Source organism: Dioscorea cayenensis, chromosome 21 (assembly GCF_009730915.1).
Source record: "Dioscorea cayenensis subsp. rotundata cultivar TDr96_F1 chromosome 21, TDr96_F1_v2_PseudoChromosome.rev07_lg8_w22 25.fasta, whole genome shotgun sequence".
Lineage (NCBI taxonomy): Eukaryota > Viridiplantae > Streptophyta > Magnoliopsida > Dioscoreales > Dioscoreaceae > Dioscorea > Dioscorea cayenensis.
The window spans coordinates 223,975-248,972 of record NC_052491.1 but is presented as its reverse complement, the minus strand read 5'-3'; the positions used below and the strand labels follow the sequence as shown (position 1 = coordinate 248,972).

At 42.4% G+C, this 24,998-nt stretch overlaps 2 non-coding genes across 2 annotated transcripts; one reads left to right on the top strand and one right to left on the bottom strand.

The window, feature by feature from the left end:
* Positions 1-10,121: 10,121 nt before the first annotated feature.
* On the bottom strand, positions 10,122-10,228 carry LOC120252634. The gene has a single exon (XR_005534091.1). It is a non-coding gene; the product is annotated as a small nucleolar RNA R71 (small nucleolar RNA).
* Positions 10,229-23,748: 13,520 nt separating this feature from the next.
* Positions 23,749-23,855, top strand: LOC120252651. The gene has a single exon (XR_005534108.1). It is a non-coding gene; the product is annotated as a small nucleolar RNA R71 (small nucleolar RNA).
* The last annotated feature ends 1,143 nt before the right edge of the window (positions 23,856-24,998 follow it).

The following is a 24,998-nucleotide window of genomic DNA, read 5'->3' as shown; positions in this document are numbered from 1 at the left end:
ATGGATATGGAATATCTTGATTTTATGAACAAATTTTTCAATTTTCATGATGTGGGGGAACTCTTGTAAATTGAATAGTGTTCATACGGCCCCCATATGGCCGTATGGACCCTGTTCACTTGATTTTTTATTTCATTTTTCTTGCCTTTTTTCATACCACATTTTGCATTTCTTTGGATTCCTTTAAGCCTTATATGATTTATTTTTGATGTAGGAATGCCGAACATTAAGAAATTTGCCTCCAAACTTCCAAGAAGCATAAAGCCAACTCCGAAGAACCCCACTTTAAGCTTGCTCATCATAAAGCAAAGTATGAAGTTTTGAAGACCAAATTTTTTGAGCATATTTCACTACATAAAATGTGGTATTTTGGAAACACTTGGGATGGATGAACAAGTCAAGAATTTACTTTTACATGGTTGTTGGCGAATTTGTTTGAAATCAAAGCTCCTACCTATCGCCAACTAACCTTGGAGATTTTGAGCACTTTCAAAGCACACCAAGACCACCACATCAACAACGGCTAGTGATGACTAGTTTGACATTTGAGCATGGACGCTTGCTTTATTTTTGTAGTTTATTATTTTGCTTTACTTTCTCATGTGTGTTTGTTTTATTTTAATAAGTTGGGGAGGGAATGCCCTACCAACCTTGTGTAAGACCTTATTATTTTATCTAGTTTTTGTATTTGACTACTTCGTAGTATTTAATTTTTGCAATTTTAAGTTTTGTTTGGAATGATGATGCCCCTTTATGCCTTGAAGGGCATAAAGGGAGCTTGGTGAGCCTCTCCACATTTCATGGAAGCCGGGCCCGACATGAAAAGCTTGCAACACCTTTTGTTCGGGTCACATCTCACCGTGTGCACAAGAGTAACCGGGGAAGTTCATTTTCACCCTCCTAAATTGTTTTCATTGTCTATATTAATATGCTTTTCATGATTAGTGTACATTGGGGACAATGTACAACACTAGGTGTGGGGATGGGTGTATTTCATGTATTAAAGTCAATATTTGCATGCTACTGTTAACTATGATTGCTTGTTCATTATTGTAAAACTCTTCTAGCATGGTTTAATGATTGATGTGAGTTACATGCTCTTTTGTGCTCTATTGAATCTTATTTCACCTCTAATACTGTCTTGTGCACTGAATCTTGTGTTGATGCCCAGGGAATAGTCAACATGACTACTCTAACTCTCTTGTATGCTTAACACACAACTTAGAGAATTTTCAAGCCAAGAATTGATTGAAGGCATACTGCCTCAATGAGGAGCTCATTGACCTCGGGATGAACACTGAAGTATGAAGCTACTCACATAAGTCGTATACTAGTTATGCACTAATGAGAGAAAGAGCTATCTCATAGGATGAGTGAAAGCTACCACTCTGGTAGAAAGAGCTACCACCTCAAAAGTATGAAAGCCAGTTTAGCAGCTGCTTTGGAAAGGGCTACCTTAGAGGATGTGTGAACCTACTACCATCTTTGAAATTTTGTTACTATTTGTAGATAAATAAGTCCCTTGTACTTATAACATTGAGGAGTATATTTTGCGTTATTTTGAGCGAGTTCACACACTTACACGATTTCGTGTTTGTTGTTCTTTTTTATTCAAGTTTTTAGCTAGAGCATTGATTTTTTGTATTTAGTGTTGAAATTTCGCTTACTTGTAGAATGCTCTCTTTGTATGCTTTGGTGAACCTAAGACCAAGCACTTCCAATATTTCCATCATCTATGCACATAATGTTTTAATTTTTTTCCTTGAGGACAAGCAAAAGCTTAAGTGTGGGGGAGTTTGATAAGTGCTTGTATGACAAGAATGTGAAGTGTTCTTTCCTTATGATGAGCATTACTTTTATTGGGTTTTAACGCTAATATGTGTGTATTTCTATTACTTTCATGCAGATAGGGTTGTGAGGCCAAATATAGCAGAAAGAAGCCAATGTGGATTGTAAATGCACCATTTGGAGGAAGTCTTGAGAAAGTTCAAACGCGAAGACATACGCCGGGTTTAAGATGCGAGAATGTGTTCCAACCTCCTTGTATTCAAGTTAGTACAATGATTTGGAGGAGCACAAGCGTAGTCACATTCAAGCATTTCAGCTTGTCCATGTATACCAAGATCTCCACCAACATGTCCCGTTATTGAAGAAGCAAAGCGATCTACAGAGTAAATGTGTGCCTTTTTACGTTACCTCGATGAAAACATGTACTCGGGAGTGTTTTGGGCAGGTACTGTAGCAGGCATTGTAGCAAACACTGTAGCATTTACTGTTCACAGCCGCCCAAAGAAGGATGAAAATAGAGAATCCACATCGGCGTGCATTAATTCCACACGCCAGTGTGAAAAATCTACAGGGGCATGTGGATTCCCGATTCCAGCCCTTTAAAAGCCGATTTTAACCACAATTTCAGCATTCTTTTCTCCATCTTTTCCCCAACTTGAGAGAGGGCTTCAGCTAGGGTTTTGAGAGTTATTGGCTAGGGATTTGGAGAAGTTCTACGGCTCCGATATCGCACTTCATTTGGAAGAAGGTTAATGGGAGAGCTTTCGTTAGCATTGATCCAGTGAGATCTATCCTAGGCGGGACAAGGGGACCCCTGGATGAGTAGAGGACTCTCCACAAGACCATTTCCATGACTATCGAGGGGGTTTTCTATGGATTCTTTGCTTTTACATTTGATTTCATTGGTTGTAATTAGCTTCATGGAGAGCTAAACCCCCTACTGGGTACTTGGGTATTTGTGAACCCTAGGATGTATTCGTTTCATTGAATCTCTTTATTATGCTTTCCATTAATTGATGTTTTATTTGAGCTCCAGTCTTGAATACTTGAGTGTATGAATACTTCGTTAGAGAGATACTAGGGTAGAGAGTTCTTGTTGGTAACCCTTTTGAGTGAGTGACACACCACGAGAGTTAGACAAAGATAGATTGGAGAGGGTTGAGTGGGTGAGTCAAGAGGTAGCTGAGCATCTCCTTTCCACTCCGGTGTGATTTATTCTACCTCCATTTCCTCAAGTTCTTTGGAGTTATAGTAGAGTGAATGGGCTAAAGGATTACCTTCCACTGGGGCTTAGTTGCGGGTGCAACGGAGTGAAGCGTTGAAGTGATTTTAGCACCTAGGGCTTAATTGTGGCTAGGAACCTTCCACCTGGACCAAAGGGTTAGGTCTACATCTAGGAAGAGGATTTATCACTTGGAATCCCTAGAACTCATTGCAATTCTATACGAGTGTGAGGTTGAGAGGTTACTCAATTTCTTCCTTGGGATATGTATAGAGTTAGGCATGGTTGACCTTAGATTTGAGACCATGTGTTTAAGGATCTCCATGACTTATTATTGCATCAGTTAGAAAGTATAATAGTGGGTTCTTGCACTTGAAATAATTGCCCAAGGTGGAACAATATCCGGGTACCACATTTATATCGATTACCTTAACTTCTCCTTTACTTGTGCTCTCTTTCCTGTTCTTTTACTTTTGTTATTTCACATCTTATCGCACATATCACTATTCATCATTCACTTAGTTAAGAAACAATTGAAGTGTTTTTATTCCCTACTCCCTGTAGATACGATACTCCACTCATCTAGGATTTTATTACCTTGACAAACCCATGCACCTGCGGGACATACGCAAGAGGCACTGTCAAGTTTTTGGTGCCGTTACCGGGGAGTAGGCGTTCAGAGATACTTTGGACTTTATTTTCTTAGCTATTGATTCATTCATTCTAGTTCATTTCTTCTTATTCTATCATTGTTCTGATTTCTTTTTCTTTCTTTTCGGTGCACCTCTAGGTTATGACCCGAGGGAACCCTTCAATATTAATTGAAGGAGATCCCGAGCTTGAAAGCACACTCAGAAGAAAAGTGAAAGAACCTGTGCAAGAACCATCTAATCAAACTGATTTGGAAGTAGAAGAATCTGAAAACATGGCAGAACAGAATGAACAAAAAGCAGACATTATCCTATTATGCCATACCTTCAGTATTGGGAACATAATCGAGTATTGATAAGTGCTTGTGTGATATTAATGCGAAGCATTCTTTCCTTATGTTGAGCATTACTCTTCTCGGGTTTTTATACTAATATGTGTGTTTCTATGTTACTTTTGTGCAGGTAGGGTTGTGAGGCCGAGTATGAAGGAAAGAAGCCAATGTGGATCAAAATGCACCGATTTTGGAGGAAATCTTGCTAAGGTTCAAACGCGAAGACATAGGTCGGGTGCGAAATGGTAGAGTGTGTGCCAACCTCCTCGTATTTGTGTTAGCACAACCATTTGGAGGGGCACAAGGGCAGTCACACTCAAGCATTCTGACTTATGCACATAGAACAAGATCTCCATCAATTTGTCCGTCATTAAAGAAACAAGTGATCCACGATGTGAACGTGTGCCCGTTTGCGTTACCCCGATGAAAGAATGGATTCGGGAAGCTATTCAGGCCGGATACCGTAGCAGAACAATGTAGCAAAGTACTATAGCCGCACTGTTCACAGTCGGCCCAGAAAACAAGAATTCAGAGAATCCACACGGGCGTGTGGAAATTATACACGGCCGTGTGGAAATTCCACATGGGTTTGTGAAAAATCCACAGGCCCGGGTGGTCGCCCAATTCTAGCCCTATTTAAACTCGATTCAGCCATGATTTCATCATTTTTTTCTCCATCTTTTCCCCAACTTGAGAGAGGGCTTCAGTTAGGGTTTTGAGAGGTATTGGCTAAGGTTTTGGAGAGGTTCTATGGCTCCGACATCGTCATTCCTTAAGAAGAAGGTTGGTAGGGGAGCTTCCGTCGAGGCGTATCCTATACCGGATGAGGGAATCCTTGGATGACGAGTAGAGGACTTTCCACAAGACCATTGACACGACCATCGAGGGGGTTTCTCTTGGTTTGACTGAAGAAGTACCATCTACTGCGGGGATCCTGAAGAAGGTTCTCCGAAAGATGCCACCGGAAACGCTCCAAGGATGTTGGAGACGCGCGTGAACCAAACAAATTGGATGCACCATTGCTAGGTGGTCGCAAGCCCGATAACTCCCCCTCTACCTTCAAGAGACTTTGTTCATCAGGCTTTCAAGCTATGGGTAAGAGGGTAACCTTCATCTATGAACCCCGTGAGTTCAGACAAGGTACGTCAAGCTTAGTGACTTAAAACAAGTGTTTCATGGGAGGCAACCCAAGTGTTCACTGTTTTTTTAGTTAGTAGTTTAGTGTTTGCACGAATAAAGTGTTGAGTGTTGGTGTCTTGATTTTTAGATGCTTTTGCTATGACTTTATTGTGGGTTTTAATTTCATTGAGTGTTTTTATGTGGATTTAGCGAAATTTTGGTCGTTTGAGCTATCTCTCATGTTTTTCGCTGGTATAGTTTGCATAATAGGGTAGGCTGAGTGTGTCAACATGTTCAAGAATTTTCTGTAGAGCCTGCAGAGTTTTTAAGCCATCCAGGGAAAATGCACAAGCGTGTGGAATTTCCACACGCCTGTGGATCTTTATTGCGAGCTCATCTAGAGAAGGTACAGGGGCATGTACTCACCCCTGTGAGCGACCTCATGACTTTCGCACGCTTGTTGGTAATTTCCACAATGGCGTGCGATTTCCTGCATAGACTTGGCAAATTATCCCAAGAGCACACAGGGTTGTGGACACGGCCCTGTGGGTGAACTTATGAAAAACTCACGGGCGTCGGTAATTTCCACATGCCGGTGTGAAACTCTGCAGAAGAGCTCTCTCCATTCCTAGAAGGCACAGGGTCGTGCGCTTTCCCTTGTGAGTTAGGCATGTGAATGTCCACGCCCATGCAGAATTTCTGGACGGCCGTGCAGAATACTTAGCGATTTTTCTCGCTTAGACAGAGAAGCCACTGGGGCATGCGGCTGTTCCTGTGGGTCAGACTCATGGGCATGGGTATTTTTCACATGCCCATGTGGTTGCGTTCAGAGAGATTGAGTGTTATCCTGAGAGCACACAAGGGTGTGCGTTTGCCCTATGGCTCTCTCCTGTGGAGGTGCACAGGCGTGGGTAATTTTCTCACGCCCGTGCAGATGTACAGAACACCATGAGGTGCGAGTTTCTTTTAAACGATCATCGTTCCTTTTCATCCTAACATTATCCATTCATCTAAGAGCACTCTCACATTGTTTCCCGACCTCGCGTTGCCGATTTGGAAGGATTTTTACTTGGTTTTCTGACCGATTCAAGGTTTTCAATCTCAACTCATCGGTAAGCCCTATCTTTTGTTTTATTATCTTCCCCAATTCTTGATCTTAATTATTGAAACTAGTTAATAATGCTAGACATGAGCATTTTAAAGATTTAGAGCAGGGAGATGAGTTCATAGATAAGATCTTGATCTTAATTCTCGTTTCGGTGGGTGGATGGAGGCAGTTATAGTAGACTAGGGAGACAGCCATTCGTGAGCTTACACTTGAGGTCTTATCGTCAATTGATTTCGATTGATCTTATTCGACATTCAATAGCCTCGACGTCATTCAGTTCAGATTATTTGGACATTACCATAGCATGAGCATCACTCAGTTTTTCAGTTCGGCTTGGTTTGTATGAAGAGGCATTTACAGACGCTGAGGAGTATTCCCAGTTACCGACAGATTACATTAGAGCGTTGACTCCACAGAAAGCATACCGAGTATTGTGTGGTCAGGGCCAGTGTGAGCCTTGGGTGTCCAAGGTCACATGCCTTTCCAGACCTATGTACCGATATTTACACGCCATTCTGAGCTGGTCGATGAATGGTCGTGGTGATAGCACTGGCGTTCTAAGCCGGCGGGAGCTTCAGTACTTGTATTCGATGGTGCAGCGCATACTGATTCATCTAGGGCATATCATCGTAGAGTACATTCGACATCAGGGGCAGTATGCCAAATTTGGAGCGATCTTCTCGGGCCCCTTCATTATGAGACTAGTTTTGGGCATGGGTCTCTTGGACGCGATTCACGGGGCCTAGAAAACAAGTAGACTTGCGCCCCTGAGCCTGGAGACGATGAGATTGATGGGTATGGTCCGCAGGGTTTAGATGGGAGTTGATGCTTTGGTTTTATCAGCTCCAGAGATAACTGAGGATGAGGGTGATGATGCTGAGGCTTCTCAGCCTGCTCCCGAGCCTCAGCCAGAACCGATGGAGATCGAGGCAGCTTAGGTGGCAAAGGACCCACCCCAGTATGCATGTTTTCAACATCTCGAGCCCATGATCGCTTTGAGAGGCTCGAAAGCACTGTGGGGGTAATATAGACGGAGGTCGCTGAGGTATGAGCAGAGATTACTGAGATTCGGGCTGCGAAGGCTGCACAGTATACAGAGTTCATGGCACGTTTCGACACATTATTGCAGAGGACTCCTCATTATTTGTCTTGCGGCCGAGCACTCCTCAGTCCCCTCCGGCATCACCATCACCACCTCCACCAGCATCCTTCGATATAGCATCCGCAGCAGCAGAGGAGCCAGAGCGTGCAAAGAAGGATGAAAATAGAGCAGTTACTGTTCACAGCCGCCCGAAGAAGGATGAAAATAGAGAATCCACATGGGCGTGCGTTAATTCCACACGCCCGTGTGGAAATTCCACAGGGGCGCCCACAGGGGCATGTGGATTCCTGATTCCAATCTTTAAAAGCCGATTTCAACCCTAATTTCAGCATTATTTTGTCCATCTTTTTCCCAACCTAAGAGAGGGCTTCGGCTAGAGTTTTGAGAGGTATTGGCTAGGAATTTAGAGAGGTTCTATGACTCCTACATCGCGCTCTGTTTGGAAGAAGGTTAGTAGGAGAGCTTTTGTCGGCACCGATCCGGTGAGGTGTATCCGGCGAGGTGTATCCTAGTGAGAAGACCAATGTTGAAGCACCTGAGGTCGTGGAGGTTGAGGAAAGAGTAAACAAGGAGAAAGAGGTGGCACCCCACCTTATAAGCCAGGAATCCCTTACCCTTCAAGATTAAAGAATGACTGAAATGATGAGCAATTGATAAGTGCTTGTGTACTAAGAATACGAAGTATTCTTTTCTTACTATGAGTATTACTTTCATTAGGTTTTAGCCCTAATGCATGTGTATTTGTGATCTTTTATGCATAAAGGGTTGTGAAGCCAAGTATAAAAGAAAGAAGCCAAAGTAGATTGTAATTATACTTTGTTGATGAAGTGTTGGAGTGAACAAATGTGAAGACACAAGTTGTGATTGAAGATAAGTGAATGTGTGCCAATCTCCATGTGCTCAAGCAATTTCAATGGTTTGGAGGGGCACAAAGGCAGTCAAATTTGCCATCCCGACTTGTGCAATGATAGCAAGATCTTCACCAATGAGACCTTTTATTTGAAGAAGTGATGTGATCTACGGCATAGACATGTGCCCGTTTATGTTGCCTCGATGAAAAGTGTTGATTCAGGAGTATTTTTAGCGGTGTACTGTAGCAGGTTACGACAGAAAAGTAATGCAGCAATTTACTGTAGTAGTTTCTATTCACAGGCAATAGAAAATCAGATTTCCAGAAATCCACATGGGCATGTGGAAATTCCACACACTCGTGTGGATTCCCGATTCAAGACTATATAAAGCCGCAAACAGGCCCGATTTCAGGATCCATATTTAATCCTTTCTTTTATCTTTTCTCCAACTTTTGGGAGGCCCACAGCTAGGGTTTTGAGAGGCTTTGGTAAGTCTTTTGGAGTGGTTCTACGACTTTGACACCACATTTCTCTTGGAATATAGTTATTGGGGAAGCTTTCGTCGCCACCGATCCGGTGAGGTGTTCCCTAGGCTTGACAAGGGGACCTTTGGAGAGGATGAGGCTACTCCACAAGACCATCGACAAGAATACCGACGGTGTTTTCCTATAGATTACATGTTTTTACTTTCGATTTCATTATTGATTGTATTTTACTCCATAGAGAGCTAAACCCCCTAGTATGGTACTTGGATTTGTGAACTCTTGGATGTATTTGTTTCATTAACATTTTATTATATTCTCCTTAATTTATGTCTTTAATTGAGTTCCAATCTTGAATACTTATTGAATGATTTCTAGCTTAGAGGGACACTAGGGTTGAGAGTCCATCTTGGTAATCTTTGTGAGTGAGGGACACACCATAAGAGTTATAGAAATCAAGATTGGAGAGGGTCGAGAGGGTGAGTTGAGAGGTAGCGGAGCATCCCCTTTCCCCTCTGATGTGATTTATCCTACCTCCATGTTCCAAAAGTTCTTTGCGGTCACAATAGAGTGAAGGGTTAAGGGATGAACTTCGTTGGGGCTTAGTTGCATGACCAATAGAGTGAAGCATTAAAGTGACTTTAATAACTAGGGCTTCATTGTGACTAGGGCTTCTTGGTGTTTCTATTCCTTATTCCTTGCGGATACGACACCACACTCACTTGGGATTTATTATTTCGATAAACCCGTGAACTTGTGGGTCACACGCAAGGGGCGTTGTCAAGTTTTTGGCTCCATTCACACTCACTTGGGATTTATTATTAGGTGTTTTGGAAAAACTTTGCACTTTGCTATTTTAGAATTTTACCATTCATTCTATTTTACCTTTTCTCTTTCTATCATTATTCTGATGTGTTCTTCTTTCTTTTGGTGCAGCTCCAGGTTATGACCCAAGGGAACCCTTTGACAATTGTTGAAGGAGATCCTGAACTTGAACGTGCACTAAGAAGAAGGGGTAAAGAACCTGTGCAAGAACTGTCAAATCTAGCTGAAGTAGAATGTGAAGGGTCATAAAATAAGGGAGAGCAGAATGAACAACAGAGAACACTTTCAGACTATGCCAAACCCTCAGTTATGGGCACGCAATCGAGTATTTTACCGGCCCCGATTATAGCTCTAAATTTTGAGCTAAAGTTAGCGTTCATTCAGATGATACAGCAGTTAGTGCAGTTCAATGGTTTGGTTGATGAGGATCCAAACAATCACGTTGAAAACTTTTTGGAGGTTTGTGACATGCCGAAGATCAATGGTGTTATGGATGATGCTATAAGATTGAGGGCTTTCCTATTTTCTCTAAAAGGAATATCCAAACATTGGCTCCATTCATTGCCAAGAGCTTTTATCAAAACATGGAACGAAATGGTTGAGGCATACATTGCAAGGTACTTCGCTCCGGGAATGTTGGCAAAGCTTCGAAATAAGATATCTTCATTTGTTCATATGGAGCTTGAATCCTTGTTTGGGACTTGGGAGTGATTCAAGGACATCTTATAGAAATATCCACAACATGGGTTCCCCGAATGGATGATCATTCAGACTTTTTACAATGGGTTTAATCCAAGTACAAGACAACATCTAAATGCCTCGGCAGGAGGTATAATGGGGAACAAGACCCCCGAAGAAGCTTGACAATTGGTAGACGAAATGGTTATGAATAGCTACCAATGGAATGCAATAGGAAAGAAGAAAGTGGCCAGACTCCATGAAATTGATGCGGTTACATCTTTGGCAGCCCATGTAGAGGCATTGAGCAAGAAATTGGATACATTAACTTCATCGAGGGTAGCCGCTATCACAAATTGTGATGGTTGTGGGGGTTCACATAAGCCATCCGATTGTCCTTTTCTAATTGCAACTTCAGCCCAACTGAACAAGCAGGTTTTGTTGGTAATTCGGAAAGAATACAAGGTAATCCTCATATCAACATCTACAACCAAGGGTGGAGAAAACACCCCAATTTCTCATGGAGTAACCAAGGGCAGCAAAAGGCCATGGCATCACTGGGTTTTCTACAATAACAAGCCCAAACATGGAGAATCAAATTTCAGGCTTGGAGACCTGGATGATCAATCTAGAGAAAGCTTTGACTAGATTTATGCAATCATCGGATACACGGTTTCAATCGGTTGAAGCTACACTTCGCAACCACACCACTTCATTGCATAATCTAGAGAATCAAGTGGGGCAAATTGCGAAGTCTCTATCGGAGAGACCTCAAGGGAGTCTACCTAGCAACACCGATACTAATCTGAGGGAACATGTGAAGGCGATCACTTTGAGGAGTAGTTGTGAAGTTGAAGGTAGATCTCCTAGTGAGAAGACCAATGTTGAAACACCCGAGGTTAATGAGGTTGAGGAAAGAGCAAAAAGGAGAAGGAGGTGGCACCACCACCTTAGAATCCAAGAATCTCTTATCCTTCAAGATTGAACAAAGACCAAAATGATGAGCAATACAAGAAGTTCTTTGGTTTATTCAAGCAATTGCACATCAATATTACTTTTGTGGAGGCATTATCTCAAATGTCTTGTTATGTGAAGTTCTTGAAGGATCTTTTGACCAACAAGAGGAAGTTGGAAGAGAGTGCATCGGTGATCTTAGATGCCTCTTATTTGGTGGTTTTACAAAAAAAATATGCCAAACAAGAAGAAAGACCCCAGAAGCTTTATCATCCCATGCAACATTGGTAATATAGGTGAAGAGATGGCATTAGCGGATTCAGGGTCTAGTATCATTGTCATACCATACTCATTCTCTCAGAAGCTAGGCTTGGGAAAGCCTAGGCCCACTTGGATGACATTGCAATTTGTGGACCGAACGGTGAGACATCCGAGCGGTATCATTGAAGACATACTGACAACATCCCCTAGCGTATATCCCGCAAGTGCACGGGTTTGTCGAAGTAATAATCCCGGGTGAACGGGTATCGAATCCACAGGGAGTAGGCAATAAAAATACTCAATTCAATTCTTAGCTATGTAAAAGATCAATGATAATGAGTATGACAATGATTCAATTCTCAACAGTAAAACCAACAAGTAAGAGAGCAAAAGTAAAGAAGGAGTAAGGCAATCGATAAAGATGGGGTACCCGGATAATGCTCCACCTAGGATAATTGTTTCAAGTGCAAGAACCCTCTATTATGCTTCCTAATCAATGCAATGGTGAGTCATGGACATCCTTAATTACATAGTCCCAAATCTAAGGTCAACTATGCCCAACTCTACATGTCCCGGAGGAGAAATCGAACAATCTCAACACCTTGCACTCGCATAGAGTTGCAATGAGCTCTAGGGATTCCAAGTGATAAATCTCTTCCTAATTATAGACCTAACCCTTTGGTCCAGGTGGAAGGTGCCTAACCACAATTGAGCCCTAGATACTAAGATCACCTCAACGCTTCACTCTGTTGCACGCGCAACTAATCCCCAGCGGAAGTTCATCCCTTAGACCATTCACTCTATTATGGCCGCAAAGAACTCGAGGAACGGAGGTAGAATCTATCACGGCGGAGGTGAAAGGGGACGCTCCTGTACCTCTCGACTCACCCTCTCAACCCTCTCCAACCAAGCTTTGTCTAACACTCGTGGTGTGTCACTCACTCAAAAGGTTACCAATAAGAACTCTCAACCCTAGTGTCACTCTAGGGGAAATGTTCATACAATCAAACATTCAAGGTTGCAACTCACAATAAACATCAATTTATTGAAAGCATAATAAAGAGGTTCAAAGAAACAAATACATCCTAGGGTTCACAATACCCGAGTACCCACTTGGGGTTTAGCTCTCCATGGAGCTAAGCACAATCAAAGAAATATAATGTAAAAGCAATGAATCCATAAAGAAACCCACTCGATAGTCATGTCGATGGTCTTGTGGAAAGTCCTCTACTTGTCGTCCAAGGATTCCCTCGTCCGGTATAGGATACGCCTCGACGGAAGATCCCCTACCAACCTTCTTCCTAAGGAATGACGATGTCAGAGCCGTAGAACATCTCCAAAACCTTGGCCAATACCCCTCGAAAACCCTAGCCGAAGCCCTCTCTCAAGTTGGGGAAAAGATGGAGAAAAGAATACAAAAATCGAGGCTGATTCGACTTTAAATAGGGCTAGAATCGGGCGACTACACGGGCGTGGATGCTTCACGTGCCCGTGCGGAATTTCCACATGGGTGTGGGTAATTTCCACACGCCCGTGTGGATTCTCTGAAACTGTCATTGTCGGCCAGCTGCGAACAGTAACTGCACAGTGTTTGCTACAGTGATTTGCTTCTTCATCGAGGTAACATAAACGGGCACACGTTTATGCAGTGGATCGCTTTGCTTCTTCAATGACGGATAAGATGATGGAGATCTTGTTCTATGTGCATAAGTTAGAATGCTTGAGTGTGACTGCCCTTGTGCCCCTCCAAATGGTTGTGCAAACTCAAATACGGGGAGGTTGGCACACACTCTAGCATCTCGCACCTGACTTATATCTTCGCGTTTGAACCTTAGCAAGATTTCCTCCAAAATCGGTGCATTGTGATCCACATTGGCTTTTTTCCTTCATAATTGGTTTCACGACCCTACTTGCTTAAAAGTAACATGAAAACACACATATTAATGTAAAAACCCGAGAAAAGTAATGCTCAACATAAGGAAAGAATGCTTCGCATTCATATCACACAAGCACTTATCACATGCTTGTCAAGGTTGACAAGTACATATTTCCTGTAGACTTTGTAGTGTTGGATGTTGATGAGGATGTAGATATTCCTTTGATACTTGGGAGGCCATTCTTGCGCACTTCCAAGGCACTTATCAACATGGACAGTGGGGAGTTGACATTGAAGGTTGGCGATGATAAGTTGACCTACCGCCCCGCCAAAGCCATGCGACTTTCTCTTGACTTTGATGACACTCTTTATTTTCTCGACACTACCAATGAACTAATTGATGAATATGTGCAGGAAATGTTTAATCCGGACCCGTACGAGGGATTGCTAGACCAAGAGATGGAGAACGAAGAAGTGTTGATGCTTGGTCTAGAGGAGAAGGTACCACCTACTCCGAGTATCATGAAGAAGATCCTCCAAAAGATGAAGTGAGTAAGGAGACACTACAAGAAATGCCCCAAGGCTATTGGGGATGTGTAAGAACAGAGTGAGGGTAACAAACCCTCATGTGGTAACAAGCTCGATAACTTGCCTTTTACCTTCAAGAGACTTTGTTCATTGTGTTTTCATATTATGGGTAAGAAGGAAACCTTCAACTATGAACTCCTATGATTTAAGGCAAGGTACGTCAAACTAAGTAACATTAAACAAGCACTTCTTGGCAGGAAACCCAAGCTCTTTACTATTTTCTAGTTCTTAGTTTAGTGTTTTTCTGAATAAGGCTTGAGTGTTGGTGTCTTGATGTTTACATGCTATTGTTGTGATTTTTCTCGTGGATTGTTCCGTGTATCATGTGCTTTAATGTGTGTGGCAAAGTTCTTGGTCATTTGAGTGTGTTTTAAATGTTTTCTCTGGTTCATTCTACATTATCCAAGTAGGCTCTGAGTGTGTATACATGTTTATCAAAATTCTACAGAGCCTGCAGATTTTTCTAAGTTAACCAAAGAAGGCACACGCCCAAGTGGAATTTCCACACGGGCATGTGTTTTCATTCAAAGCTCATCCCTAGAGGACACATAGGTGTGCATTTGCCCCTGTGAATAACCTTGTTACGGTCACATGCCCATGTGTTAATTCCACACGGGCGTGTGTTTCTCTGTAGAGACTTAGTGATTTATCCTATGAAGACACAAGGGCGTCTATCTGCCCTTGTGTCTGACCCTATGACAAAAAAATAAGCGTGGGTAATTTCCAATTGCCCGTGTGGATCTCTGCAGAAAGTCCTCCTCCATACCGATAAGACAACGGGCGTGTGAGTGCCCTGTGAGTAACCCTGTGAAAGATCCACATGCCCATGTGGAATTTCCATAGGGTCGTGTGATAAGTGCTTGTGCGATATGGATGCGAAGCGTTCATTCCTTATGTTGAGCATTACTTTTCTCAGGTTTTTACACTAATATATGTGTTTTTATGTTACTTTTACGCAGGTAGGGTTGTGAGGCTAAGTATGAAGTAAAGAATCTAATGTGGATTACAATGCACCGATTTTGGTGGAAATCGTGCTAAGGTTCAAACGCGAAGACATAGGTAGATGTGAGATGCTAGAGTGTGTGCCAACCTCCTCGTATTCGAGTTGGCACATCCATTTGGAGGGGCACAAAGGCAGTCACACTCGAGCATTCTGACTTATGCACATAGAACAAGAGCTTCACCAATGTGCCTATCATTGAAGATGCAAGTGATCCACGACGTGAACGTGTGCCCGTTTACGTAACTCCGATGAAAGTATGGATTCGGGAAGCTATCCAGGCCAGATACTGTAGCAGAGCACTGTAGCATCACGGTAGAAAGTACTGTAGCAGCACTGTTCACAGCCGGCTGAGAAAACAGGAGTTCAGAGGATCCACACAGGCATGTGGAAATTATCCACGCCCATGTGGAAATTCCCCACGGGTGCGTGAAGCATCCACGCCCGTGTAGTCGCCCGATTCTAGCCCTATTTAAAAGACGAATCAGCCCCGATTTTAGTATTCTTTTCTCTATCTTTTCCCCAACTTGAGAGGGCTTCGGCTAGGGTTTCAAGGGGTATTGGCCAAGGTTTTGGAGAGGTTCTACGGCTCTGACATCGTCATTCCTTAGGAAGAAGGTTGGTAGGGGAGCTTCCGTCGAGGTGTATCCTATACCGGACGAGGGAATCCTTGGACAACTAGTAGAGGACTTTCCACAAGACCATCGACACGACTATCGAGGGGGGTTTCTTTATGGATTCATTTCTTTTACATTCTATTTCTTTGATTGTGCTTAGCTCCATGGAGAGCTAAACCCCTAGTGGGTACTCGGGTATTGTGAACCCTATGATGTATTTATTTCTTTGAACCTGTTTATTATGCTTTCAATAAATTGATGTTTATTGTGAGTTCCAACCTTGAATGCTTGATTGTATGAACATTTCCCCTAGAGTGACACTAGGGTTGAGAGTTCTTGTTGGTAACCTTGTGAGTGAGTGACACACCATGAGCGTTAGATAAAGCTAGGTTGGAGAGGGTTGAGAGGGTGAGTCGAGAGGTACAGGAGTGTCCCTTTTCCCCTCCGCCGTGATAGATTCTACCTCCGTTCCTCGAGTTCTTTGCGGCCATAATAGAGTGAATGGTCTAAGGGGTGAACTTCCGCTGGGGATTAGTTGCGCGTGCAACAGAGTGAAGCGTTGAGGTGATCTTAGTATCTAGGGCTCAATTGTGGTTAGGGACCTTCCACCTGGACTAAAGGGTTAGGTCTATAATTAGGAAGAGATTTATCACTTGGAATCCGTAGAGCTTATTGCAACTCTATGCGAGTCCGAGGTGTTGAGATTGTTCGATTTCTCCTCCGGGACATCTATAGAGTTAGGCATAGTTGACCTTAGATTTGGGACTATGTAATTAAGGATTTCCACGACTCACCATTGCATTGATTAGGAAGCATAATAGAGGGTTCTTACACTTGAAACAATTATCCTAGGGCGGAGCATTATCCGGTACCCCATCTTTATCGATTGCCTTTACCCCCTTCTTTACTTTTTGCTCTCTTACTTGTTGCTTTTTATCGTTGAAAAATTAAATCATTATCACACTCATCATCATTGATCTTTTACATAGCTAACAATTGAATTAAGTATTTTTTTATTGCCTACCCCGTGGATTCGATACCCACTCACCCGGATTATTACTCGACAAACCCGTACTTGCGGGATATACGCAAGGGGACCTTGTCGTGATGTGTTACACATAGAATTTTTCTTAGTTGAACAGAGAGGTTACAGGGGTGTGTGGATTCCCCTGTGGGTTGGGCACATGGGCGTAGGGAATTTCCACATGGCCGTGTGAGTGTGTTCAGAGTTAGAGTGTGCTATCGCGAGAGTGCACAAGGGTAATTGTCTACGCCTGTGGATACTCTCCTGTGGAATCACACAGGCATGTGTAATTTCCACACGCCGGTGTGGATGTGCAGAACTCCAAGAGGTGCGGGTTTTCTTTAAAATCTCTTTGCTTTTCTTCATCTCCTCACTCCCAAACATCAGAGACTGCACCTATTCATTCTCCCGACTTCACACCATCTTTTCAGAGAGGTTTTTCTTGAGTTTTCCGGCTGATATCAACATTTTCATCTGCATCTTGTCGGTAAACCTTTTTTCTCTCTTTTCCTTTACCACATTTTATTTTAATTGATTAAAATGGTGAATGTTGCTTCGTTTCTATGTTTATATGGTCTGGGCATGTGTAGGAAGAGTTTTTAAATGATTTGGTGATGATTTTTTGGATTTTTAGCAAGCAACCATGAGGTTTTCTATGCCCCTATGGATCCACATCAGGCGTAGGGAAATTCCACACGGCCGCAGTGGATTTCGTAGTACTACTTTGTGAGCTTCTTTGATCGATTCTTCTTTAATTTTTTTGCGTATATGGCACTTTCGATCAAGAAGCAAGCTGAGAAACATCATTATCGATTTGAGAGCCAGCCATCCATGCACTCACACTTGAGGTTCTATCATCATTCGAGTTGGACAGATCCTATACGAGATTCGACAGTGTTGACGCCATATAGTTTCGGAAATTTGGACATCACTATGTTATGAGCATCACTTAGTTTTTGAACCTGATGGGCCTATATAACGAGACGTTTACTGCCACTGAGGAGTACAATTAACTTCTTACTGACTACCCCGGTACATTGACTCCTCTGCGAGTGTATAGCACTTTATGCGGCCAGGGACAGTACGAGCCAGGGGTGTCCTAGGCAATGTGTCTTTCCTGACCTGCGTACAACTATCTTCATGCCATTTTGAGAAAATTGGTGAATAGCCGTGGTGGCAATACTTGACGCCTGGAGTATATGTTTTGCTTACGCCTGCCCTAGAGATTGCCGAGGGTGGAGGTGACGCAGCTGAGGGGTCATAAAAGGTTCCCGAGCCTCAGTTCGAGCATATGGAGGCCGAGGCACCCCCTGCAGCATAGGAGCCACCTCTAGCACACATGTTTTCGACTTCTTGAGCCTATGATCATTTTGAGAGGCTCGAGGGTACTGTGGGGATGCTTCGGACCGAGATTACCGAGGTTCGCATGACACAGGCCATGCAACATGCAGAGGAGAAGGCGTGCCTTGATATTCTATAGCAGTTATTTGACTGTGATGTGTCCTCACCCTACATCATGAGACCGAGGAACCCTCACGCTCCTCCAGCATCACTATCACCAAATCCACCGACACCATTTGATTATGCATCTACACCGAGAGCAGCTGGAGCTAGCCAGAAGGCTACATCGACACATGATGTGTCTTTTATTTCTTTTATTTCTTGTATTTTACTTTTGCATTTCATTTTGGACTTGTATACTCAGAAAGGATCTTCCTTATGAGTTTATTTTTTATTTTTGTCTCGAGTTGTATTTCATTGCTCTATTTTTTACATACTTGAGTGTATTTTGTTTTTGTTGAGCTTCATTGAATCCCCCTTGTGTATCCGCAAGGTATGGTCTTATCAAGATGGAAATTGAGAACTAGTCTAAGCACAACCTATATGTTTTTTTACATTTGGTCGTAGTGTGCTTTTATAACCCATTGAACTACACTCCCAAGGAATTTAGCTTCATTAAACGCACCACAAGGAGTTCAGGGGAGTATTGGTTCAATTGCCCACTCCCACATATATTTTGATTGCTATATCTTTTATTATGCTTGCATGTGTACATTGAAGGCAATGTACGTCTTGAGTGTGTGGGGGTGGGGGGAGTTCACATTACACATGTTCTATACTTATGCTTTGACGGTGCATGCTCACATAGCCAATGGCTATTGACCTTAGTTGCAATGATTGTATTCTTGAGTTTAGGAGAATTTTTAACATTGAATGTTCTTATGCTCTAGTTTTTACTTGAATTTCTAGGAATTTTCGCCCGATTCACACTTGTTGCACTACTCGTTCATTAAACTCTTTTGGAAACTCAAGTAAGCATTTGAGGGACTAAGTAGTTTATTTCTTATGTTTCATTTTGCTAAAAAAATGGAGAAAACAAGAAAAAAATTTATACTTGGTTGGTTACGCATTGGGGGGTGGAAAGAGCTACCACCTATGAAGTATGAAGCTACTCTCATAAGTCGATACTATTTATGCCCTAATGAAAGAAAGAGCTATCTCATAGGGTGAGTGGAAAAACTACTACACCTGTAGAAAGAGCTACCATCTTGAAAGTATGAAAGCCACCTTAGTCACGGGTTTGGAAAGGGCTACCTTAGAGGATGTGTGAAGCTACTACCTCCACTTTACTTTGTTTTGTATATAAAAAAGCCTCTTATGCTTAGAACTTTGAGGAGTATGCTTTGTGTTGATTTGAGTGAGTTCACACACTAACAAGATTTCGGTTTTGTTGTCCTTTTTTTATTCGAGTTTTTAGCTAGAGCAATGATTTTTCATATTTAGTGTTGAAATTTCCCTTACTTGTAGAATGCTTCCCTTACATTCTTTGGTGAACCTACGGCCAAGCACTTTCAATATTTCCTTCTTCTGTGCTTCAATGTTTTATTTTTGCTTGAGGACAACCAAAAGTTTAAGTGTGGGGAGTTTGATAAGTGCTTGTGTACTAAGAATATGAAGTATTCTTTTCTTATGATGAGCATTACTTTTATCAGATTTTAGCGCTAATATACGTGCTTTTATGTTCTTTTGCGCAGATAGGATGGTAAAGTCAAATAAAGAAGATAGAAGCCAAAGTGGATCATGAACGCATATTGTTGATGAAATCTTGGAATAAACAAACGAGAAGACACAAGTTAGGCTCAAAGATACATGAATTGTGCTAACCTCAATGTGTTCAAACAATTACAATGGTTTGAGGGGCACAAATGTTGTCACATTTTGATGTATCCTGACTTGTGCAACGATAGCAAGATCTTCACTAATAAGACCTTTTATTGAAGAAGCGACACGATCTAAGGCATAAATGTGTGCCTGTTTGTATTGCATCGATGAAAAGTGTGGATCGGGAGTGTTTTTGGCATAGTACTATTCATAAGCCACTCAAAATCCAACAAATCCACACGGGCCTGTGGAAATTCCACACGCCCATGTGGATTCCCTAAATCCAGACTTATATAAAGTCGCAAACAACCCCGATTTCAAAGATTTTTCTTTCCATCTTTTACCCACCTTTGAGAGGCTTTCATGGCTAGGGTTTAGTGAGGCTTTGGGAAGACTTTTGGAGTGGTTCTACGGCTTCGACACCGTGTTTCTCTTGGAAGATAGTTATTGGGGGAGCTTTCATCAGCACCGATCCGGCGAGGTGTGCCCTAGGCTTGACAAGGGGACCTTTGGAGAGGACGAGGCTACTTCACATGACCATCAACGCAAATACCGAGGGGGTTTTCCTATGGATTACATGTTTTTACTTTTGATTTCATTATTGATTGTATCTTGCTCCATGGAGAGCTAAACCCCCTAGTGGGTACTTGGATTTGTGAACCCAAGTATGTATTTGTTTCATAAACTTTTTATTATGTTTTCCTTAATTGATGTCTTTAATTGAGTTCTCATGAGATAGCTCTTTCTTTCATTAGGGCATCAACACATCCTCTAAGGTAGCCCTTTCCAAAGCGGCCGCTAAGGTGGCTTTTACACTTTCGAGGTGGTAGCTCTTTCTACCGGGGTGGTAGTTTTCACACATCCCATGAGATAGCTCTTTCTCTCATTAGGGCATAACTAGTATCCGACTTATGAAAGTAGCTTCATAGATCATAGGTGGAAGCTCTTTCACCCAACAAGCATAACTAAACAAGAAAACTATTTTGTACTATTTTGTTCTTTCTTTTCATTTTTTCATTTTTTTTAGAATTAACACAAAAAACAACTAAAACTAGTCCCTTATACATCAAACATGAGTTTCCAAAAGAGTTCAAAAGTGAGTAGTGCAACAAGTGTCAATCGGGCAAAAATTCCTAGAATTCAAGCAAAAACTAGAGCATGAAAATATTCAATGTTAAAAATTCTCATAAACTCAAGAATATAATCAATGCAACTAAGGTTAACCGCCATTGGCTATGTGAGCATGTATATCAATCAAAACTAGTATAAAATAGATGCGTGCACTATGAAACTCCTCCCCACACACACTTAAGTTGTACATTGTCCCCAATGTACACATGTGACAAGGTCCCCTTGCTTATATCCCGCAAGTGCACGGGTTTGTCGAAGTAATAATCCCGGGTAAGCGGGGTCGAATCCGCAGGGAGTAAGGAGTAAAGACACTTAATTTGATTCTTAGCTATGTGGAGTATCAACAATGATAAGTGTGATAATGATTCAATTCTCAGGAATTAAAAGCAACAAGTAAGAGAGCAAAAGTAAGGAGGAGGCAAGGCAATCGATAAAGATGGGGTACTCGGATAATGCTTCACCTAGGATAATCGTTTCAAGTGCAAGAACCCTCTATTATACTTCCTAATCGATGCAATGGTGAGTCGTGGAAATCCTTGCATACATAGTCCCAAATCTAAGGTCAACTATGCCTAACTCAATACATGTCCCGGAGGAGAAATCGAACAATCTCAACACCTCGCACTCGCATAAAGTTGCAATGAGCTCTAGGGATTCCAAGTGATAAATCTCTTCCTAGATTTAGACCTAACCCTTTGGTCCAAAGTGGATGGTCCCCTAGCCACAATTAAGCCCCTAGATACTAAGATGACCTCAACGCTTCACTCCATTGCACGCGCAACTAGGCTCCCAGCTGAGGTTCATCCCTTAGACCATTCACTCTATTATGGCCGCAAAGAACTCGAGGAATGGAGGTAGAATCTATCAAGTCGGAGGGGAAAGGGACGCCTCCCTGCACCTCCTCGACTCACCCTCCTCAACCCTCTCCAACCTAGCTTTGTCTAACGCTCATGGTGTGTCACTCACTCACAAGGTTACCAACAAGAACTTTCAACCCTACTGTCATTCTAGGGGAAATGTTCATACAATCAAGCATTCAAGGTTGGACCTCACAATAAACATCAATTTATTGGAAGCATAATAAAGAAGTTCGATGAAACGAATACATCCTAGGGTTCACAATCACCCAAGTACCCACTAAGGGTTTAGCTCTCCATGGAGCTAAGTACAATCAAAGAAATCGAATGTAAAAGCAATGAATCCATAAAAAAAAACCCCTCGATGGTCGTGTCGATGGTCTTGTGGAAAGTCCTCTACTCGTCGTCCAAGGATTCCTTCGTCCGGTATAGGATACGCCTCGATCGAAGCTCCCCTACCAACCTTCTTCCTAATGGAATCACGATGTCGGAGCCATAGAACCTCTCCAAAACCTTAGCCAATACCCCTCGAAACCCTAACCGAAGCCCTCTCGCAAGTTGGGGAAAAGATGGAGAAAAGAATACCAAAATCGGGGCTGAATCGACTTTACATAGGGCTGGAATCGGGCTACTCCATGGGCGTGTACGGTACACGCGCCCGGGCAGAATTTGCACACGGGCATGGGTAATTTCCACACGCCCGTATGGATTCTCTGAAACTGTCATTTTCGGCCGGCTGTGAACAATAACTGCTACAGTGTTTGCTATAGACCCTGCTACAGTACTATGCCAAAAATACTCCCGAATCCACTTTTCATCGAGGTAACATAAACGGGCACACGTTTATGCTGTGGATCGCTTTGCTTCTTCAATGACGTACAAGTTGATGGAGATCTTGTTCTATGTGCATAAGTCAGAATGCTTGAGTGTGACTGCCATTGTGCCCCTCCAAATGGTTGTGCTAACTCAAATACGAGGAGGTTGGCACACACTCTAGCATCTCGCACCCGACCTATGTCTTCGCGTTTAAACCTTAGCAAGATTTCGTTCAAAATCGGTGCATTGTGATCCACATTGGCTTCTTTCCTTCATAATTGGTTTCACAACCCTACATGCATGAAAGTAACATAAAAACACACATATTAGTGTAAAAACCCGAGGAAAGTAATGCTCAACATAAGGAAATAATGCTTCACATTCATATCGCACAAGCACTTATCATGATCCTTGGGTTGAAAGGTTGGGGTGCCACCTCTTTCTCTTTGCATGTTTCCTCTTCAATTTTTATAACCTCGGGCGCGTGTTCATCTGGCTTCTCACTCGGAAGCCTACCGTCGACCTCACGACCACTTCTCAAAGTGATCGCCTTCACATGCTCTCTAGGGTTGGTCTCAGTATTGCTAGGCAAACTTCCATGTGGCCTTTCCGATAAGGACTTCGCAATCTACCCCACTTGATTTTCAAGACTATGTAAGGAGGCGGTATGGTTGCCAAGTGTAGCCTCAACTGATTCAAACCTTGTATTGGACGATTGCATAAACCTAGTATAGGCCTTCTCCAAATCGGTCATTCGGGTCTCCAAACCTGAAACTCTGTTTTCCACATTTGGGCCTTGTTGATGTTGGAAACCCGGTGGCCCCATGGCCTTTTGTGGGCCTTGGTTGCTCCACGAGAAATTTGGATGATTCTTCCAACCAGGATTGTAGCTGTTGCTGTATCGGTTCCCTTGTGTCCTCATGACATTACCTACAAAATCGACGTTCTCAACTGAAGATGCATCACTAATAGATATCGGGCAATCAGAGAAAGCATGTCCTCCACCACACCCAGTGCAAGTAATCACGGCCGCTACTCTGTTCGAAGTAAGAAGATCTAACTTATTACTCAATGATTCCACTTGAGCCGCCATTGAAGTCACTACATCTATCTCATGGAGACCGACCACTTTTTTCTTCTTCCTGGCATTTTATTGGTAGCTGTTTAACCCCATTTCTTCAATTACTTGACGGGCCTTACCTGGGGTCTTGCTACCTAATGTACCTCTTGCTGCCGCATCCAAGAGTTACCTTGTACTCAGATTCAGACCGTTGTAAAAGGTCTGAACAATCATTTACTCCGGGAAATCAGTGTTGCAGGCACTTTCTCAGGAGCTCCTTGAACTTTTCCCACATCTCAAATAAAGACTCCAATTCCAATTGTACAAAGGATGAGATCTCATTCCTAAGTTTTGCAAAATTTCTAGGAGGGAAATAACGGCTAAGAAAAGCTTCTACCATCTCCTCCTATGTGGTAATTGATGCTCTAGGTAAGGAGTGTAGCCACTGCTTCGGTCTCCCTCTCAAGGAAAATGGGAAGGCTCTCAACTTGATAGCATCATCCGTTACCCTATTTATCTTCAACATATCACACACCCTCGAGAAAGTTCTCTATATGACTGCTTTGGATCCTTATCAGCCAAAACCATTAAAACTGCGCGATTATCGCAACATGTGAATGAATACCGGGCTTCACCTGAAGTTCTGAGTCATGAATGGGGGACGCACAATGCTCAATTGTGTCTCCAATACTGAAGGTCTCGTAAATCAGATAATGTCCGTTGTTGCTCATTCTGTTCTAACATGTTTTCAGATTCTTCTACTTCCAAATTAGCTAGATTAGACTGTTCTTGCATAGGTTCTTTTCCCTTTTTCTTCTCAAAGATATGTTCAAATTCGGGATCTCCTTCAATTAGTATGGAGGGGTTCCATAGGGTCATAACCTGGACCTGCATCCAAAAAGAAAGAAAAATAAATCGAATGATGATAGAATAAGAAAAATATGAAATAGAATGAATACATGAATAGCTAAGAAAAATAAAGTGCAAAGTATCTCTAAACGCCTTACTCCCCGGCAACGGTGCAAAAACTTGACACGTCCGTATATGCGTAAAACCACAAGTGCACGGGTGTCGAAGAAATAATCCCGATGAGTGGGTATCGTATCCAGAGAGAGTAGGGAATGAAGACACTTAAGTTGTTTCTTAAATAATGTGGAAGATGAATAGTTATATGTGTGACAAGATTCAATTCTCAAAAGTAAAAACAACAAGAGAGAGACCACAAGTAAAAGAGAAGGTAAGGCAATCGATAAAGATAAGGTACCCAGATATGGTTCCACCTAGGACAATCATTTCAAGTGCAATAAACCTCTATTATGCTTCTTAATCAATGCAATAGTGAGTCGTGGAAATCCTTAATTGCATAGTCCCAAGTCTAAGGTCAACCATGCCTAACTCTATACATGTCCCAGAGGAGAAATCGAACAATCTCAACACCTCACACTCGTATAGAATTGCAATGAGCTCAAGGGATTCCAAATGATAAACCCTATTC